The sequence below is a fragment of the Mus caroli genome, unplaced genomic scaffold, assembly GCF_978045245.1.
Source record: "Mus caroli unplaced genomic scaffold, Mus_caroli_1 scaffold_2, whole genome shotgun sequence".
Taxonomy (NCBI): domain Eukaryota; kingdom Metazoa; phylum Chordata; class Mammalia; order Rodentia; family Muridae; genus Mus; species Mus caroli.
In genome coordinates this window covers 173,315,744-173,337,551 of record NW_028227257.1, presented here as the reverse complement: position 1 = coordinate 173,337,551, position 21,808 = coordinate 173,315,744, and the positions used below count along the sequence as shown (strand labels likewise).

General features: G+C 37.5%; 1 pseudogene; it reads left to right on the top strand.

Annotated features, from left to right (window-relative positions):
* Nucleotides 1–7,274: 7,274 nt before the first annotated feature.
* LOC147005984 (uncharacterized) lies at nt 7,275–8,619 on the top strand (annotated as a pseudogene).
* The last annotated feature ends 13,189 nt before the right edge of the window (nt 8,620–21,808 follow it).

Sequence of the window (21,808 nt, the reverse complement as noted above, 5' to 3'; positions counted from 1 at the left end):
CTTATGTAAATTAAACATTTTGTTGAAGTTAAATATATTTAATATTTTGTATATTTTATGTGACAGTTGCTCCATGTTGTCATTGGTTAAACAGATCTTGATCAATGTCATGGCCACTCAAACAGTTCTCACCAATGACTAGAAACGTGTGAGGTACTGACCCTAAGGTAGAGACTGGAAACACTTTGGATGAGATACTGAAGATGCAGAGCAAAGTTTGGCAGTGTCTTTGAGGTATTTGAAGGTATTTGAAGAGGGTGAAAACCCAGAACATATTTGCTCAAGTTCTATATTTCAAGGTAAACTGTGCCCATATGTTTCTGATTAATTTGAATGTAATTCCTTGATCAGGCTGTCTAGGGGAAAAAGCTGTTTCTTGCATAGGAGATTTCTGTGCTACAGTTATGTGTGTTATGTAGTAATAGGTCAGAACAGAATCGCCATTTTGCTTTGCTAAAGAATCTTGGAGATGTCCCTTCTTTTAGAGTTATACATGGTCGAGATCTCTATTCCTCTATTTCTATTACTTTCACACTTCATACTGTTTTTTATTGTAAAATTGAATCAAAATGTAACTGGCAAGTGGTATACAGTGTTTCATATTAAGTTAGAATTACTTTGTAAAAAAAAAGTATTAATTGGTGTTCAAGTGGATTCACTTATGTCCATTAATGAAAAAAGAGATAACTCAATTTCTAACCATCTTTGAAATCTTGAGTAGTCATTTGTAATGATGCTAATAATAAAAAATGGTATGAGCTTCAGAGTAAATTGCTAGCTGATTAATATTTTAAATTACATCTTAACTGTGAAGCTGAAGATATTTGTAAAATATTGCCTGCCAAATGATTATACCAAAACCATGTCTTTGATATATAAATTAGGCCACTGAATAGCAGTCTATATGTATTTCTACGGAAAATGTTTACAGTTACATTTGCAGCTTAGGCATAAGGGACAGAGCAATGGATTGCTACTGCTGCTGCTGCTGCTGCTGCTGCTGCTGCTGCTGCTGTGCTTGTCCCATTGAAGCTTTTTTTTTTAAGCTTTTTTTGCTTTCTTCCTAATGCCACATGATATGAGTGGTTGGTTGGCTTAGGAAATTCAAACTCAATTCTTTAAATCTTCATGACAAGAAAGAAAAAATTCTCTCTTCTCACTTTAGTTTGAAATGTGTTGGGGAGAAGAGACCCGATGGCTCCAGCTGAGGTCAGATTACCCTAGCACCAGGTCCTTATTATTGCCGAAGTGATATGACTCTCACATGGCAATCATCACAGACAACACATGCTACCTACTGGATACTGTGTAAAGAACTTCAAGTAAATTCATTTCTACCCATTTCAATCATTGTGATAGATTTATTAACTAATTGTGAGTACTATGGGTAATATAAAAATCTTAAATTAGCAGAGAGGGATTAATTAATAGGAAAGAAAAATTATTGTCACAAAAATGAGACATAACAGACTAAGATAGTTTGAAAGGAGCAGGTTTTCACTATGACCATGAAACTTTCATGCAGACAAATCATTGCAGTAAAAATTGGGTGTGGGAAAACTGACTTGGAAAACAATTTAAGAATTGTCTCTGCCTTTAACCCATGCTCCCTTCTTCACACACTTTTTCTCTAATGTATTTATCAGTGAGAATGACGGAAGAATAACATCACAGCTTTTCTTGTCTTTGTTTCCTCTCTTTCTTTCTGTGTAGTTTTCTATCTTCCACTCTTCTAGGCTTCATGTACATGTGGAATGAAGTGCCCTCACATCTGATCACTTTACCTAGCATGGTGTGTGTATGTGTGTGTGTGTGTGTGTATGTGTGTGTGTGTGTGTGTGTGTGTGTGTGTGAGGGGACACTAGAGGCTTACATTGAATGTCTTCCTCAGTTGCTTTTGCCAGGTTTTCTAAAACCATCTCTCACTGACCCTGGAACTCAAGGTTTCAGCTAGTCTGGTGGGCCTGAAAAGCCCAGGGGTCCTCTGTCTCTGTTCACCCTCTGCTGTAACCACATGCCTTCTCAGATGCTACAGTTTGCCTTTTCAATGGATTCTGGGAGATCAAACCGCAGGGTTCATGCTTGCTCTGCAAAATCTCTACAAACAGACCCTTCTATGCAACCTTCAAAATTCCTTTTCAATGGGGATTTGAAAGCTTTGGGGAAGAGAGAAATGCCACATGTAATCATGTAAATGGGCAAAGAAAAGACATTTCCAAAGGGAAGCTTGCTGTCCTGGTAGCTTTTCCTCACTTCCCAACAGGAGAAGAACCAGAACTTGCTCACCCTGCCCACAGCAGCTCTCCAAGTTCAAAGGGTCCAAAGACTTCTACATTGAAGAGATCAAACAAATGTTAATTTAGGCTCTTCCCTAAATGCTTGATGTTTTGTGTGGCCAGAAATTCACACTAAATAGAATGACTTATGCTCTTCCTGCCCCCCTACCCACCTCCCCCCCCATCTGAAAAAAATTCCATTAATAATGTATTTATTCACTGTACATCCCCATCTCACCCACCTCCCAGCCCTTCCCTTTCATGGTCCCTCCCCACCTCGCTCCACGCCCCTCCCCCCATGCCTCCCTTAGCACTCTCTGGACAGCTCATTCTATAGTAATGATATTTTGTTACATAGTATTTATTTTAATGGAAGTCCCCTTATCCTTTCACTCTGTTGACTGTTCCTTACTGTGTCTGTCATCTAAATTTTAAAGGATTATGCTTATGGTATTTAGTTAAATAAGTATTGTCTTTGGGTTATCCTCTTAAACATTTGCAAGTAGAAAAAACCCAAAACTCACCTTTCTTTTTCATGTTTCTTTCTGCTGTATTTGGGTGAAAGCTCTCTTTGTCTTTTGTTTTTCATTAATTGTTTCACGATTTAAATGGTCATTTAAACAGAACCAAAAGTTAATTTAGGCTAAAGTCTTTTAATTGTACTATTTTCCTGTTTTAGGAACACACTTCAATAACCAAAGCAACATAAAACATTTCATCTTTTCTCTTTTAATCTCTTAAATAGAGTTAATAGTGACCGGGCTAACAAAATGCAATTATAGCTGTGTTAACTACTTTGTATTCACACCACTTAAAATATATTGGTTTTTGGTATCACTTTGGATATAACTAACACTTTTTATGGTATACATGCATTTCTCCTATATATGACTTATATCTTTAAGGTACATAGAATTGCCCCACATATTTGTTAATATTAATTGCTCATAAATCACAAAAGATGCAAAAGTAAGAATTTGACAAGCAGTTTTCCCACTATTTGCCTCTTTTATTTACATCTCCTCTTTCCCTCTTTCTTTCTCCTTACCCCATGAAGAGAGAGAGAGAGACAGAGAGAGAGAGAGAGAGAGAGTGTGTGTGTGTGAGAGAGAGAGAGAGGAGAGAGGTTTCCAATTTGAGGGAATTATATGTCATAGTTTAAGTCATATAAGCATATAAGCAAGGAATTTCCATGATTAAGAGTTAAACACATACTAAAAGTCATTATTTGTGAAAAATGGTATAGCAGAAGTTTTACCATATGTTCATCACCCTTGGGAGTCATAAAGCAAGCAGTGAAAGGATTAGAGGCCAAAGACAGATTCCAAAGACATAGAACTATCCCATAGCGCCTTGTAACCCCTGAAATACAAGTGAAGACAATGCACTTTAGTATGCCACCCATACACTAAATAATGTTTTAAGAACACTTTATTCTTGAAGGGAGGATAACACTGTGCCCTGGGTAGCATTTAAAGTAGTATACATTTCTCAGATTAAGAAAGAAGCTGGAGTACAGTCACATATGACATAGTGCCTCCAGCTCTCCTGGAAGCGTGTGCACAGAGTAGAGCATGAACGTGGGTAATTGGCGGCTGGACGTACAAAAGACCAGATACAAAAATAGTGTACCCAGACTAGAGAAAAAGTTGGGGGCTGAATTGTGGTCTGATACTGAGTGGGGTAGTAGGTATGGGGGAAGTCTCAGGGGGATTTTAGAATATAGAATCAAATTTTTTGTTTTTGTTTTTGTTTTTTTGTTTGTTTTCTGTTTTCTTCAAGACTGGATTTCTCTGTATAGCCCTGGCTGTCCTGGAACTCACTCTTAGACCAGGCTGGCCTCGAACTCAAAAATCTACCTGCCTCTGCCTCCCAAGTGCCAGGTTTGAGCCACCACACTCGGCTTCTAGAATCAATCTTGTTGCAAATAAGTAGACAGTAGGGAAGGACAACAAAGTAAAGGAATTTTACTTAAAATGCTAATCTTGAGATATCTGTGGACTACACACTCTATTCAATGATGAACTGATCCATCTACTAAGGAAAACAAAATGTAAGACTTTCAAAAAGTAAGACTTTCAATCAATTAAGGCAACTCTAGAACTCTAGCTTATGAAGAATCTCAGCTAAGGAAAATGAGTACAGCGTGGACTATTAGCACACGATTATTGATAATATTGGAACAGGAAACAAAGTACTTAGTCAAAATGGAACATTCCTCTTAATTATTTTTAATTGACAAAAATTATATTACTTTCTTCTCTCCTGTTTTTCTCTCCAGTACAAGATAGCTATTCTCCTTCAAATTATCAAGTACATGGCCGGTTTTCTTTGATTATTCTAGTTTGTTTGTATTTATCGGTATTTATTTATTTATTTACTTACTTATTTAACATCCTGATCAGAGCCTCCCTCCTCCCAGTTCTCCTTCACATATTCTCTACACCTACCCCTTCTCTTCTCCTCTGTGAAGTGGGAGGACCCTCTGAGTACAACCCACTCTGGCACATCAGGCCACTTGAGGACTAGATACATCTTCTCCCACTGAAGCCAGACAAGGATTCTAATTCAGGGGAACAAGATCCACAGGCAGGCAACAGGGTCAGGGACAACCCCAATGCAAGTTGCTGGGTTACACATATGAAAACCAAGCTGCACATCTGCTACACATGTATGAGGGGGTAGGTGTAACTCATGCTTGCTTTTTTGGTTGGTGGTTCAGTCTATAGAAGCCCTAATAGGTTCAGGCTAGTTGACACTGTTGGTCCTCTTGTGAAATCCCCATTCCCTCTGGGTCCCTCAATCTTTCCTCCAACTCTTCCACAAGATTTCCTCCACCCCCAATAAAACTCCATCTAATGTTTGACCATGGCTCTCATCTTCTGTTTCATTCAGTTACTGGATGGAGACTCTCAGAACATAGAGATACTAGGAACCTGTCTTCAAGCATAGCAGAGTATCATTAATAGTGTCAGAAACTGACTTGCTAATGTGTACAACAGTCTAGGATTCCATATAGCATTTTCAGAAAATTGAGAATAGTTCTAGCGAAAGACTCAGCTATACCGCTCTTAGGTACATACACAAAAGATGCTCCACCATACTACAAGTACCCTTACACAACTATGTTCATAGCAGCTTTATTCATAATAGCAAGAAACTGGAAATAACCCAGATGTCTTTCCACCAAAGAATGGATAAAGAAAATGTGGTTCACTTACACAATGTAATACTACTCAACAATTAAAAACAAGGTCATCATGAACATTGTAGGCAAACTTTGCAGGATGAAGCTAGAAAATATCTTCTTGAGTGAGGTATTCCAGACCGAAAAGGACATGCATGTTATGTACTTGCTGATAAGTGGATAGTAGCCATAAAGAACAAGTTAACCATGTTACTATCTACATCCTTGAAGAAGCTAAATAACAAGGAAGTCCCAAGGGAATATGCTTGAATCTCACTCAGAAAGGGAAGTAAGATTGTCATCTGAGGAGGATGAAAGGATGGAACTTGATGGGAGAGGAGACCAGAAGAGAAACAGCAGGGGATAGGGAGGGTGATCAGGAGTGGGCAGATCCAGGGAAAGAGGGCCAGGACATTGAACTGAATTTGGAGACAGGTGGGTGGGCAGCTCTAAGGTGCCAGAGACCTGGAATAGTGGAGGCTCCAAGAAGTCTGTAAGGGAGACTTCAGCTGAATCTCCTAGCAGTAGTGGCGATTGGGTATTCTTCCTCTTACATATTTGTAAGGGTAAGTATTTATAAATACAACCTACTGAGTCATTTTGTTGGTATTATAAATATGGTTTCAAGGTTGACCACTCTTCACTGGACAACCAAGAAGGGCTAATCCCTGGGAGAGTGGCATTATTATCCCAGCAGTTTGTAGTTGCTGACAGCTCTTTGTCCAGGGGTGGGAGCCTGGGAAAATCTTCCTCTTCCACATTAACGTGTCTACTGGTGTTGCCATTGTCATTGTTCTGGTCTTGTTTGTTCAGCCACTGCTCCAAGAGACTTGTTTCACCACAGACTTCCTGCTATTCTGCCTCTATAATCTATATTGTTTTGGGAATCATTTGGACCAACGTACCAACCATTTGAAAAGAGGTTTCTCACGCCTGGTACTGAGGTTTTTATTATGCCATGGTTCTAATTTGGAACATTGTCAGCCCAAGTTACTTAACTTTCTTTTATGTGTGTGTGTGTGTGTGTGTGTGTGTGTGTGTATGTATGTAAGTATGTATGTATGTATGTATGTATATATGTATGTATGTATATATTCTTTAATTATATATATATATATTCTCTAATTATACATATATATTCTTTAACCATCATATGTAATCTTTAACCACACATATATACATATATATGTGTGTATATATATTCTTTAATTATATATATTCTTAAATCATCATATATAATCTTTAACCATACACACACACATATATATATGTGTATATGTATATATAATTTTATGTATAGTGTATAATTTTAGATAAATATAAAATGAGCTTCCCTGAGGCCTTTTCAGATAACCTTGGTGTTATTTGTTTCTTGTCCCTCCTTTTCTTCTTTAATGATCGAGTTCATTCCTTCCATCATACTGGAAAACTCTTGCCCATTATTCCATTTTTCACTCACATAGCCTGTTTCCTGATATCCCCTACCAACCTCCCACACACACTTTCTTTATAATTTCCTGGACTCTGTAATTAAACCACACCATGTCATATACTCATACTTGAGGTCATGGAGCTAAGAAATATATTTGAGAAAGATCATGTAACATTTCTCTTTCTGTGTTTGGGTAACTTCATTTAATGTAACCTTTTCTAGGTCTATTCATCCAACTTCAAAATTAATTTTTCTTTGCAGATAGTATTAGTATTGAGTTTTCTATGTGTTTTATTGTCTGTTCACCAGTTGAAAAACGTTAAGGTTGCTTCCATTTACTAGATTTTGTGATTATAGTAGAAATAAAGTGTGTGTGTGTATGTGTGTGTGTGTTTATGTGTGTGTATGTGTGTGTTTGTGTATGTGTATGTGTGTATGTGTTTGTGTGTGTGTTTGTGTGTGTGTTTGTGTGTGTGTTTGTGTGTGTATGTGTGTGTGTTTTTGTGTGTGTATGTGTGTGTATGTGTGTTTATGTGTGTATGTTTGTGTGTGTATGTGTGTGTATGTGTGTATATGTGTGTGTGTATGTGTTTGTGTGTTTATATGTGCATGTATGTGTGTGTTTGTGTGTATGTATATGTGTGTGTATATGTGTATGTATGTGTGTGTATGTATACGTGTGTGTGTATATGTATGTATGTGTTTGTGTGTGTGATTGTGTGTGTTTGTGTGTAAGTGTGTGTTTGTGTGTGTATGAGTGTACGTGTGTTTTTATGTGTGTGTATGTGTGTGTATGTGTTTGTGTGTGTGATTGTGTGTGTTTGTGTGTGTATGTGTGTATGCATGTTTATATGTGTGTATATGTGGTGTGTATGCATGTGTGTATGTGTGTGTATGTGTGTGTGTTTATGTGTGTGTGTATGTGTGTTTGTATATGTGTGTGTATATGTGTGTATATGTGTGTGTGTATGTGTTTGTGTGTGTGTGTTTGTGTATGTATGTGTGTGTAGGTGTGTGTGTATGTGTGTATATGTGTGTATGTATATGTGTGTATGTGTGGGTGTTTATGTTGTGTATGTGTGTGTCTGTGTATGTGTGTGTGTGTGTGAGTGTGTGTATATATGTGTGTATGTGTGTGTTTGTGTGTATATGTGTGTGTGTATGTGTGTGTGTATGTGTGTATATGTCTATATGTATATGTGTCTGTATGTGTGTGGGTGTGTGTGTATGTGTATGTTTGTGTGTGTATGTGTTTGTGTGTTTGTATGTGTGTGTATGTGTGTGTGTTTATGTGTGTGTGTGTATATGTGTGTGTATGTGTGTGTATTTGTGTGTGTTTGTATGTGTGTGTTTGTGTGTGTGTATGTGTGTATGTTTGTATGTATATGTGTGTATATGTGTGTGTGTTTGTGTGTTTGTGTGTATGTGTGTTTGTTTGTGTGTGTATGTGTGTGTGTTTATGTGTGTATATATGTGTGTGTATGTGTGTGTATGTGTGTGTATGTGTGTGCATGTGGCTGTGAGTGCATGTGTGTATGTTTGTATGTGTGTATGTGTGTATATGTATGTATGTGTGTGTATGTGTGTATGTGCGTGTGTGTGTGTGTAAATAAATGCTTATGTCAAACAAAGCTGTGAGCTCAGAGGACAACTTTCAGGAGGTGCTGCTTTCCTTTTACATTATAGGTCAAACCCAGGCAATGAAGCTTGGCAACAACTCTTAAGCTGATGAACCATCATGCAGCCTGATCATGGACACATATATACATTTTATATATTTTTAAGAAATTGAAAATAAAAAAATTGTGCAGGTACATTAACCAGATCCAAAGTCTATACATCACAGTGAACTTCTTAAAATTTGATATCAAAGAGTAACTAAGATTGTTTATTTGCAGAATATCTGGTGTCATGAAAAACACATGATGAAAATTTTAGGATATTGTATGAAAGATTATGTAAAGCTATATTTAAGATATGACCCTTGTATTTTAGGGAAAAATGGAATGATTTAGACATTGATATCCAGGAAAAAAAGAAATCCTGTCTTCCACACATAAGCAATAAAAAATGACCAGTAGTATACAGAAAACAGGAAAAATATTAATCTCCATAGTAGGAAATATATGATCTTCTTACTTTTTGCAAGTAAGCTTTGACTACGTTTTCTAGGGAAGAGATCATTATTGACAAGATACATATAAAAGGTAAAGGTAGCTTAAAATTAAAATCAATGGAAAATGTGTCAAATTATGAATTGAGTACAGAGCTCCTGTTGCTCTCAGTTTGAAGTTTCAGTCCATCAGGGCAGGGAGGTGTGGCAGCAAGACCTTAAGGGGGGCTTGTCTGCTTCAATCCAGTTGAAAAGTAGTGTGTGATAATTGTTTTCAGTTCATCTTCCCCTGTTAGTTCAATCATACTTCAGCTCCTGAAGTGGTACTACCCAAAGATGAGGTGGGATTTCTACCTCAATTAAAATAATTCATAGCCCACTGTGCTGACATATCCAGAAGCATTTGTTCGGTAGATCTAGATCATCTCAATTAGTTGATTAATATTGATTATTGCATTATGCATTCTGGTTTTTCTTTAACAAAATTCATGATTCTTAGTCTCTAATGTATGTAAACTGTAAATTGAAGTTCTAACACTTATGTTTAGAGAAAACCTAGGTAGCTCAAGAATTCCCATTTAGGATTTTAGGGCTGAGATGAATGAAAATAAATTATTAAAGGAGTACTGATAAAGTAGTCCTGAGTCTTAAGTACCCTGAGTCTTAAGCTCTAATATCCCAACCAGAATGACTGCCTTACACAATGTTGGCTTGTACTTCACAAGGAATAATGGCATTTTTACAATGCCCATGTGTTGCTTTTGTTTGTATTAACAAGTGAATAAATAGAAAATTGACCAATCTGATCTGAAAATGCCAAAACGCCTAAGATACACACTCTGTTTCCTCTACTAGTTATCATGATCAGGGGTGTTCTATAAGCCAGCATGCTATACCTTAGTTTCTAATCTGAAAACTAAAAACATGCAGCAAGTCATTTTAGATGTTTGAAGATGTTTGGCACATCCGCGGAAACGTACATAACTGAGAAAAACAAAATACCCTTGATAAGTGACCACCATCATTTGCCTCTTGCTCATTCAAGTTCTCCCTCTTCTGAGACTTAGAACATTTGTGGCACTATAACAACTTTGGAAACTTAGTAATTTATAAAGAAAACACAATTGTTGTATACCAGTTCTAGTGACTTTGGTCAAAACTGTTATCTAAGATGATGACATTTGGAGTATTCTTTTTGTTGTTTTGGTTTTTTTAATTAATTTTTAATACTTTTTTATTACGTATTTTCCTCAATTACGTTTCCAATGCTATCCCAAAAGTCCCCCATACCCCCCCCCACTTCCCTACCCACCCATTCCCATTTTTTTGGCCCTGGCGTTCCCCTGTACTGGGGCATATAAGGTTTGCGTGTCCAATGGGCCTCTCTTTCTAGTGATGGCCGACTAGGCCATCTTTTGATACATATGCAGCTAGAGACAAGAGCGAGTATGCTAAAGAAATGGGAGGTTGTGTGGGCACGTGGTGAGAAAAAAAATGACAAAAGACACGAATATACATAAAACCCCGTTTATGACACTGTGAAAAGAGTTCTCATGGCTCAGAGGGACCTTACAAGTTTCATCTCTGATAAAGGCAATAGATGACTTTGAAAAAGGAAAAATGCAAATCATTATCTTGGAAGCATCAGAAAAACAAGAACGCTGAGATCAGAGGTAGCAGAAAATGCGTATTTATGAAAATGTTCAGTGAATGAAAAGAAGCATTATCGGCGAAGCCATGTGGCTTTCAGGAGTGACCGTGTACTCTGCTCCTTACCCGTCCTTGGTGGAAGAAATCCACAAAGTGGAAGCCAAGAACCACGTTCATCAGAGGCAAAGACTCTAGCCCCAAATATTCTTCACTTTCTCAAACTCACTTTGAATACATGAAATTGTTTGTTTCATAACTTAGACATGAATAAAAAGAAGACAAAGGAGATAGTCAGTGACATGCTGGGAGAAAATAGGTATCTTTAAGGGGAAATTATTTCATGCTAAAAGAAGCTAATGTAAAACCAAGAACTAAGAAATTGTAACTGGATTTAGGCCCACCATCCTTTTAAAAAACTGGAGAAGTTGATAGAAGGGAGATCCCATGAAAATCCCTACATGACAGTTTGTTTGACAGAAAACAATTGTGATTAAGATGATGGCAAATCCACTTTGTGAGGTTATGATAAAGAATATATTAATTGCCTGGTACATAGTAATAAATCTTTAGTATTTTTCTGTTATTGAAATTAATATTGAGGTTGCTATATTCTCATATTGATTTCTCTGCATCTCAGGAAAATTTAGTTCCAGTTTGCTGGTAAGAATATATACTCTGTAAGAGTTCTGAATAAAACAACTTACTTTACCCACCCATTAAATCAATTTATTTTTAATAAAATATGGGAGAAGTCTCTTACTTAAAGAATCAAAACTAGTTCTCATGGTAGTCTTCTTTTGACCAAGACAAAAGAAAGTCAAATCACGCACTTATTGTTTTCTGTCATGAGTGGCCGGCCCCTCCTTATCACAGGCATCATTTTCTCTTGTTCCCAGTGTAGATTGCTTTTAGTGAGAGTGTTAAGTCATCTTCAATCCATGCTTCATACTTCAATTTCAACTTCTAAGAATTCCTTTTCTCTTCGTAAGTACCCAAGAATTATGAATCACTTCTCACCTCACTAAATGACACACATCTTGAGTTTGTGGAGATATGACAATTAATAACAAGTCACTTTCACAGTTAGAATGTGGCTATCCTCCTTAAGCAGGCAGAGGGTAGCTCACCCCCCCCCACTTCCTCTGTGATTTCAGTATGAATGAGATCAGCCCTACCCCATGTCTTCTGGGTCCAACTGAGAATTCTAACGAATTTCCTACAGGAAGTAAAAATTTCAGGAACAAATTTTTACTTATAGTTTTAATAGATCTTAGCAACTAAAGGTGGAGGGGAAAATAGGTATTTTTAGCTAGTAAAACATGGGACTTTTCTAAAGGTATTATAGAACTTCTATGACCTTTAGAGATTATAAAACTAACTGCTCATGACTTAAATATTTGCTAATACATGTTTGTTGATATAAGTGTTTAAGAGTTATGGGTTATTCTTTTTTTGTTTTGGGGGTTTTGTTCGGTTTTTGTTTGGTTGGTTTTTGTTTTGCAGGGAATTAAGTTGCTTTTTACTCACAAAGTTATTTATCAATAATAAATAATAACTTTTTCAAAAATCTGTTCATTTATGTGTGGAAGATTGGTAAGTTTTCACTCAAAACTATTGAAAAACAGATACATTTTTTATACCATTCTATACTGGCTTATAGTGCTCTTCCATTGCAGCCCTCTACCTTAACAGTGATCATTGTTCTTAATCTATCTTAAATTTTGCATTGGCTTTGAAAAGCACCAGTTTTAGTATGTTCTATTGCATTTATACAGATTGATACGACAGTGAGTGAAAATGCCAATTGCATGAAAATTTTCTCCCAAATTATGAAGATATCATAAATATGACTAAATGGTAAGTGTACCAGAAGCTCTTTCTAAGTAACTGTATCGTGTGATGGATACAAACAATACTTGACATCATTCTGGACAACTCTTCTATTTCATAGAGATAAGTTGCAGGGCATAGAGTGAGTGTCGCTTTGTAATAAGAATAAGTCATAGACTTGAGACCAAACAAAAAGTATTCTAATTTCTGATTTTATAGGCCCTGTTTTTCTAATGCAGAGCAATAATTTTTGTGCTTTATTGTAATTGATGATTAAATTTAAATCATTAAGAATATACATTTTGATTGTCCTTGTAAGATGATGACCAATACTGTTTCTGAAGTTTATCAGATAGCTACATTATGCCAAAAATGAACAATTCAGTTTGGCAGTTAGAAAAGCAAACAAACAACAAATCTTCACATAGTTTTGAGAAATCCAAAGGTCCCTTCGTTTAATTTTGTGGTGTGGCCAAAAATGATTCAGTGTTAACTGTTATTACTGCCACCAAAATCTCACTTTATTACTTTGAAAAAAATGTTGTCAAACAAATAGAAGCCTCTGTAGTCATGTAAACATGGTTAGCTACAGAGCAGGGCAGGAGTTATTAGATTATCTGCTGGTGTGCCCTTCTTTGGGGAAGTCCATTTCCCTACTCTCCTCAATCCTTAGGTCCCAGTAGTTATGTTTGGCTAAGGTCTAATTGGGTTTTCCCAGTCAACCAGAAATATCTATTATTGTCTATGTTCAACACCTATTTTGGCAGTCACATTGGTTAGACATTCTAGGTGTAGCTTTTGACATTTTCACAGCAACTCCTTGTTCTTCCAGATCGTACAATCTTTCTGCCCACTGTCCCTGAGTCTCACGTGAGCCTTACTTAGGTATGTGGGTGTTTTGTAGGCATATCTATTGGAAGCAGGCTCCTCTACTCTGAATTGTGATTGGCTGCAGTTAGGGCTTATGTTGATTCAGTGAAATTGTGTTGAACTTCTTATCCATGACTACAGTTAAGGTGGCAGTGTCACAAAATATTCAGTGTCTATACATCTGCCATAACATTTCTCTATTTAGTTCTACATATTTGCAATGCATATTACGTCAGGTATTTTTATTATCTTGTGTAGATAGTCAATATTTTGTATTTATTCTGCATTATTTCTCCTTACAATAGATGAAAAAGAATGGAGGGAAAAGGGGGAGATTCAGAAATGATGGCTTCAGCTTTGATAAGCAAGAAATATGAATGTGAGCCTACATAGATTGAGTTACAGGAAAAGTAGGCTCTTGATAAGAATGACAAGTCAGAGAGTTGAAGCAAGAGCACACTGATGAAGAGGAAGGAAATGGCCCAATAAGAGTAAGGGTACAAAGACAGAACACCAGTACTAAATATGAAATGATATCCCTTCAGGAAATAAAGAATTTTTAAGAAGTAATTGAAAATCTCTCAAGCCAATGTAGCTTCAATAATTTACTTCTTTCTCTAGAGTTAGAATACAGAGATTCAACCTACCCACAAAACCATCAGAGTCATCTATCCTGGGCCCATAGAGTTTCACAGAGACTGAACTACCAAGCAAAGAGCATGCAGAGGCTAGACCTAGTCTCACTATATATTTTTAGCAGATGTGAGTGCTGTAACAATTGGAGTGAGGGGTTGTCTCTGACTCTGTTGGCTGACTTTGCATCCCCTTTCCCTACCTGGGCAGCCTTGTCTGACCTCAGTGGGAGAGTTCTGCTGCAACTTGATGTGCTAGGGTGGGATGGTACATATGGTGGGCTTCCCCTTCTCTGAGGAGAAGGGGGTGAGAATAGAGGAAGGTGTATGTGAGGGTTGGACTGGGATGAGGCTCCAATGGTTCTTAAATTCTGCAAATTCAGTAATTATTAACTTCTAATCTAAAATAGTAGCTATTGCTTGTTTATTAACTGGTATTGACTTGCCCAGATTTTGCCTTAATTTCTTGCTTGTGTATATAGACCATATATAACCAATCATAAATAAGATTGTATTTGTGTGTTCATGTATGTGCAGATATATATTTGTGCATATATGTGTGTGAAGAGCAAAGAATAATAGAGGTGTCATCCCTTGCTTTATTGAGGTGTGGGTTTCTCATTGGCTTAGATTTTACCATGTAGATAGGGCTGGTCAGTTCATGGTCCCCAAGAACCTAACTCTCTGTATGCCTTCACTTGGGCTGGTATTCCATGAGTGTGCCACCATGAGCAGAAATATATGCCTCCCGTACCACTCAAGGTTTTGTGTTTATGAGTTCTTAGAATTGAATTCAAGTTCTCATGTTTTCAAAGGTAGCATTTTACCAACTGGGTCATCTCTCCCAACATTCAAATTATGAACTGAATTACCTTTATTGCTCAGTCTATGCTCGTTCCCTGATTCCCTTTCTGATAGCCTCCTAGGCCGCATAAGCTCAACTCTTCCGAGTGGAAACTAGAGCCACCATTCAACATTAATAGAACCATAGCATAGATTGTGATGTTTAGAGCTAACTGGTGTTGGAGAATGGGAAATCAGATACATTAAGGTCCAGAACAGTCAACAATTGCTTTGGTAAGTAGACATTGCTTGTTGCTAAAGAACTTGTTTGCTTGCAATTCAGAGTATAAACTTTTCCTGTCCGATCTGCTTACCTGCAAATGTCATAAGTTTTTGTCTTCAAAGGTATAAAACTCCATTGTGTAAATGTACTGCATTTTTGTTATCACTTTATCATTGATAGACATGTAGGCTCTAAAGTATTCAAATTTCCAACATGGATAGGGAAGGACTCATGAAGGGTAGGTTGCTCGTGTTCCAGTAGATTCCCCTACATCCATTCTGACACTGGTGGCACCAAGTGGACTCAGTAGTTTAAGGAAAAAAAAAATCATACATGAAGTTGGAGAAATGTGGAGAGATCTGGGAGGAGTTGAAACAAATTCAGAGGTGGGTTTGATCAAAGCACACTGTATAGGTAAGAAATTACCCAATAATAGATAAAAATAAAAAGGAGAAGTGTTTTGTGAATTTCCATTATATTTAGGGGATATTGTTTGTTTTTCACAAGTTTCAGAGATGGAGTGCTTAGAAAAGGACAAGACAGCATTCACTGTCTTGATTTCTGCCTATTGATGATTCAAGAGAGGCTGAGAGATGGGACTCTTCAGTCCATGTTCCTTCATGAAGTGTCTGTTAAGTGATCAGTTGATCAGTCAGGTGCAGCCAACAGATTCACAGAGCATGTGGGAAATTAATTTTTTCACAAGCTGGTGTGAGAGCATCCTTAAATGCATCCCTCCTCTATGATTTCTAGCAAGACATATAGGACAGAAGAAAGGAAAGACAAGCAAGCAAGAGGTCAAGGTTTTATGACTTCATCTCAGAAGCAACACATTCCACACATCAAGTTAATGTGAACTATTACTGGAAGCTAGTCACTCTTTCTACCCAGGGAACTAGTGGGTCTCCAGGGCTGGAGTACCTGGAGGCAGGAGAACACAGTGACCATCACAGGTCAAATAGAAACCCATTTTTTTTCCTATTTGTCATATTTGGCTTAATCAAAAGGTCTCTGAAGGGACCCCAAGCAAAATGTTTGATTTTTGTCTTTCTGTTCACTGCAAAAATGTAGTTTTCTTTGAAAAACTGTACCTTCATCTTCCCAGGCTTCCATAACTGAAAAGAGTCAAACATCTGTGGTCTTTGTCTCCTCTCATCTGCACTGTCATATTATCACTCCACTGCAGTGATACCTATCAAATGTAACCTCACAATTATTGTGTTTTCTGGATGACTAAGGAGACTTTCAATTTGATTGTTTCCTTCCATTCTTGCTTTGTTACAAGCTGTTCTCAGCACTAAATAGATTAATCATTCAATGATGTAAGTAGCAGCTTACCCCATCCCTCCTTAAGCTTTTCACAGACTGCCCATTGCTCTGTTCAACCTAGCTTCTCCTCTGCTTCATAAACTAAAGCTCACACAGTCTGCTTTCTCAGTTCCAACTCTTAATTCCTGGAATCCTCAGTGCTTAGAGGGCTTTTTCTCACGATTCTTTGCAGGATTTCTTCCTTTATCTTCAGAGACATTTTTCAGATTCACTCAACCTTGTAGATATTGTACTCGGCCTATTGACTTCATAGAACATATAAGTTCCAGATAAGGTATTTCATTTATTTCATCTCCCACCTATCAATTACTAACAAGCCCTGTATCCTACACGTAGCATCCAAAGAAAAGTTCTGCAAAGAGTGGAACTAATACCCAAAGTGACATCCTAATGTCTGATAACATCATCACATGTCCTCAATTCATCTACTCCAATTACAACTAGCTTTTAATTTAGACATCCAAAGGAGTATTTAAATATATATGCTCCTTTGTATTAGCCTTTTAAAAAGATTACTTGGAGACATTTGTAATCATTATAGTTGATTAATCTTTGGTGAAAATGTGTGAATCTTGATAAGAACAACACAAATATTTGTTTTACAAAGAAGATGGAGGAGACCGAGCATCTCTTTCTGATGGATGCATTTACAATGTCCTTGAAGAGATGTTTGGAGCTCAAAAATGGGACAAACATTGGCTTATTTGCTATAAGATTGACTAGATTCAGGTTTTTCCCATTAACCATAACTTGTTTTCTTTTGTTTGTTTGTTTGTTTGTTTTTGTTTCTACATAGACTGTGAATGCAAACCATGAATCCAGACATTGAGGCACATGTCAAAAATTCCAACAGCATAGAGATCAAGACCTCAAGGCTATCCTCAGCAACATTGTGAGTTTAAACCCAAATTGAGATACTCAAATATTGTTGCAAAAATGAATAGAATGGTATAGAAAGATGCCCCTGACACCTTAGAGTCAAACATAATCTTCCAACAGGTGATTTTTCTCACAGCTTTTTCCTTGAACTTGTGAAAAGAAGTAAGTAAGAACCCTGAGATGAGTCACCATGCCAGCCGTATTCTTGTTAAGTTTGAAGGAATTTGACAAAAATATGTCTTTGTGGTACGAACTAGACCTAACAAATAATAAAACCGCAGATTATACACAAAGAGAAACAAGAAACATTAACCCTTTGCTACCTAGGAACTCTTCATGTTAAGTGTGAGGTAGATGTGTGTGGGTGGGGAGAAAAGGTGTGAACTATTATGTAAAATGTTTGAAAGTATGAACATCTTCTGCAATGGAAGCTCTTTGGTGTTTTTGTTTGTTTTATTTTTAGCAAGAACCTGATAGGTACAGAACCCCAACTCAATTCTTCTGCTCTATTTTTAGTTGACTGCTAAATAAATTTTTTTCTAGAAGAAAACATTTAACCATTTTCATCCAATGGCCACTTAGCTACTTGTTTTCAGATATTCCAGGACATCATCTGTGCTATAACATATTCTCTCTACGACAGAGATGATACAGCCATACAATCTCAGGAAAATTTGCCTAAAGAAGACTTAACACCAAGAACACCAATGAATAAGTTGGCATGGAGAGGGAAAGGTTCAAAAGATTTAATTTCTATATAAACAGCTTCTGGCAATTAATGACTGCTCTAAGAGGCTGGTATTGGTCTTCTCCAGTACCCCTGAGAGATTATCTGATCCAAATGGTCCTTCCTAATAATGTCTGAACATGAGCAATAATAAATGAACTCATCAGGTAAGAGTAGTCTCTATCAGTATAAATGGTCATCTTAAAACATAATGTATGTGCACATTATATTATGTAAATATCATATATATGTATGTATACACATTACAATGTATAATCCATATATATATATATATATATATATATATATGAATATGAGAAGAGGCTATAGATTTAGATTTGAAAGGGACTGGCAGTTGAATTGGGAAGAAATATAGGTGAAAATGATGTAAATACATTATGCATGTATGAAAGTCTAGAAAAATTTAAGTTATAATTAAAACCAATAATTTTCCCTTACCAAATACCAGATCAGGTTCTCCCCCTTCCCATCCACGTTCCCTTCCAAGTCCCTCCTTCCCTTCCCACTTATGACTGCTTTCTTCTCTCTCCCAAGTGGAACTGAGGCATCCTCACTTGGGCACTTCAGTTTGTTGAGCCTCTTGCATTCTGTGGACTTTATCTTGTGCATTCTGTATGGTTTTTTTTATGTTTTTTGTTTGTTTTTTTTGGCTAATATCCACTTATTAGTGAGTACATACCATGCATGTCCTTGTGTGAGGAAAAAGGACTGAAGCCCCCAGGATCTGCAGAAAGAATGTAAACAGGCAACCTCAGGAAATAGGAGGTTGGGGGAACTCTGGGAACCCCCCAGAGTGCACCAGAGACCTGGGAGGTGAGAGACTCCCAGGACTCAATGGGAGGGACCTTTGATGAAATGCCAGACAGTTGGAAGAGGGAACTTATAGAGCCCACCTCCAGCAGGAAGACAGGACATCAAGTGAGGGATGAGGTTGCCATCCCACAGTCACACCTCTGACCCATAGTTGTTTTTGTCTGAAAGAATTACAGGGATGAAAATGGACAGAAACCTGGGGAAAAGAAGGTTCAGTGACAGGCCCAAAGTGAGATCCAGCTCAAGAGGAGGTCCCAAGGCCTGACAATACTATGAGGCTATGGAGTGCTCACATAAAGGGACCTATCATGGCTGCCCTCTGAAAGACCCAACAAGCAGCTGAAAGGGTCAGATGCAGATATTTACACCCAACCAATGGACAGAAGCAGCTGCTCCTGTTGTTGAATTAAGGAAGGCTGAAAGAATTTAAGGAGAAGGGCAATCCTATAGGAGAACCAGCAGTCTTAATTAATCTGGACCCCTGAGATATTTCAAATACTGGACAACCAAACAGACAGCATACAACACCTGTTATGAGGTCCCCAACATACATACAGTAGAGGAGTTCTAGGTCTGTGTTCATCCAGAGATAATACACCTAACCCTCAAGAGACTGGAGGCCCCAAGGAATTTAGAGGTCAGATTGGGTGGAGGGTGGGGGCATCCATGTGGAGACAGGGTGTGGTGGGAAGATGTGGGATGTGTAGCAATGAAAGGGTGGGAGGGGAGGGGCATGGAATGAAATATGTAGTGTAAAAAATGAATTACAAATAAAATGTTAAAATAAAACAATAATTTGAGTGCAGTGTGCTTTTTTTTCATTATTTTTAAGTCATGGACATGGATCAAGAGAATTTTCACAAAATAATTATCTTCAGTACAACTTTAGGTTCTAATTACACTGTCTTATTTCAGTCTTCTTTGAGATAGTTACAGACTTAAGTTGAATCTATATTGTCTAGAAGTTTTTCATGTTTTTCTCAAGTTCCTTTGCATTCCTTTATTTCAATATTTTGCGTTTTATTTATCCTCATGTATTACGTTTTAGTGTAATTGAATCCTATTTTTTGTAGTTCAGCCTTGCTCATATTATTTTTAATTCCCAAGTGCCTCTGAAATTTACCAATTCTGATTTACATTGTTTTATGTGTCTGATCATCTTGATTACCTTTCAGCTTATTAAATAATAAGTTATATTTTATCATCTTGTGAGGATGCATTCCTTGCATGGTACCATTGTTTCTTCTAATGAAATCTGGATGTTGGCACCTTTTGTCTTCAAGGTAATTATTATTGAGACGACTTTAATTTTTTTTTCTGTTTTCCTTTGTATGGGGAACTAACATCATTGGACCTTTACAGGGAGAACTTGTCTAAATGGTTCTCACTCAACAAAATTGCCCTATTTTTTTCTTCTTTGTAGTGTTCTTGGTGCCTCTATTGTTCTCTGAGTCCTTTTTTTCCTTTAATATAGAGCTTTCATTCACATTTCCTTCCTCTATCTCCTTTATAACTGCCCTGCTGTCTCCAGGTGCCTCTTGGAAGACTACTCTTCTTAACTCCTTGATTCTCCTGCCACTTTAGAGTACAACACACATGCTATGTACTCCTTATCATTTCAGCTGCTGAGCTCACCATGGCCCATCATGCCTTTTATTAAATTATTCTAGGCTCCTGGCAGTCTTTTGTCCTTAGCTGCAATAATTGGAATTGTTACAGTCTCTTTTCCTCAGCCTCTGAAATCAAGATAGCCACTGATGGTCTATTTTGTGTGTGTGTGTGTGTGTGTGTGTGTGTGTGTGTGTGTGTGTGTGTGTATGTGTGTGTGTTTCAAGAGAGGAGCGTATGTATTTTTGTTTCAATCACTATCTCGGGTATTTAAGACACACTATTTCGTTGTGATGTGTGGCCTCTTTTTACCTTTCTCCCGTGAGAAGTTAGTAATGAGAAATAAAAATGTTATAGTTAATGAAGTGGAAACTTCTAGTTTATTGGAAAGTTAGTTATGTCAAAGATGTTTTGCTGGAGCACACAGGTGTAAGATATCTTGCTGAAGCAAAAATCTGAAAGAATTGTTTCCTGAAGCAGACACGGTGAAAGGATGTTTTCTGGAGCAGACACAGATGAAAAGATGTTTTAATATATCAAACACATGAAAGGATCCATGAGGAAGGAATATAAAAATGACTCCACAGACAGTGGGAGAAGAGCACTGAGTATTGGTTTGGTTTGCTCTGCCTCCATATTTTTTGATAACAACATGCATGTATTTGCCTACCTTATACAGTGTTGTTGAGCTCCAATGGTGGGTAAAGCTGATATTGAGAGAAACTTGCCAAAGAACTCCTTGTGAGGTTCCTATGGCAGCTAGATGCCTCTGCCACCTCATCTCAAGCCTGTTGGCAAACCTGGTAGTTGCTTCAGGATCGACCTATAGCTGCTGGTCTGTGTCTGGTGTCTGCCTGCTAGGAGGATTGTAGCTGCTGGTTCATGTGTGGTGTCAGCCTGCCTAGAAGACTAGACTATAGCTGCAGGTTCATGACTGGTATCTGCCTGTCTAAGGAACTGCTCAGCACCCACTAAGCCATATTTGGTGTTTGCTATGGTGCTGAACTGCTACCAAAGAAGATTGAGCTCATCCCCAAAGAACTTTTACTGAGCAGGTCCACTTTCCCACCTCTGCTGGATGGCAGGTTAGAGGAGAACTTGTGTCCTTATTCAAAGTAGGTTGCAAAAATTTTATGCCTACCATTTAATTAAACACAAAATTTATGACCACTATGTCAGTGAGAAGGATCAGTTGGGCCAGGTGCTTATCACAAAAGTCTTATGACTACAGCTCATTCCTAGAACCCAGGTAAAGGTAGAAAGTGAGAACCAATTTTACAAAGTTCTCCCTTGACCTCTACACTCATACGGTGACATGAGAACAAACAAATACATGCTTTCACAGAGATATATGATTACAATGAAAAAATACAAA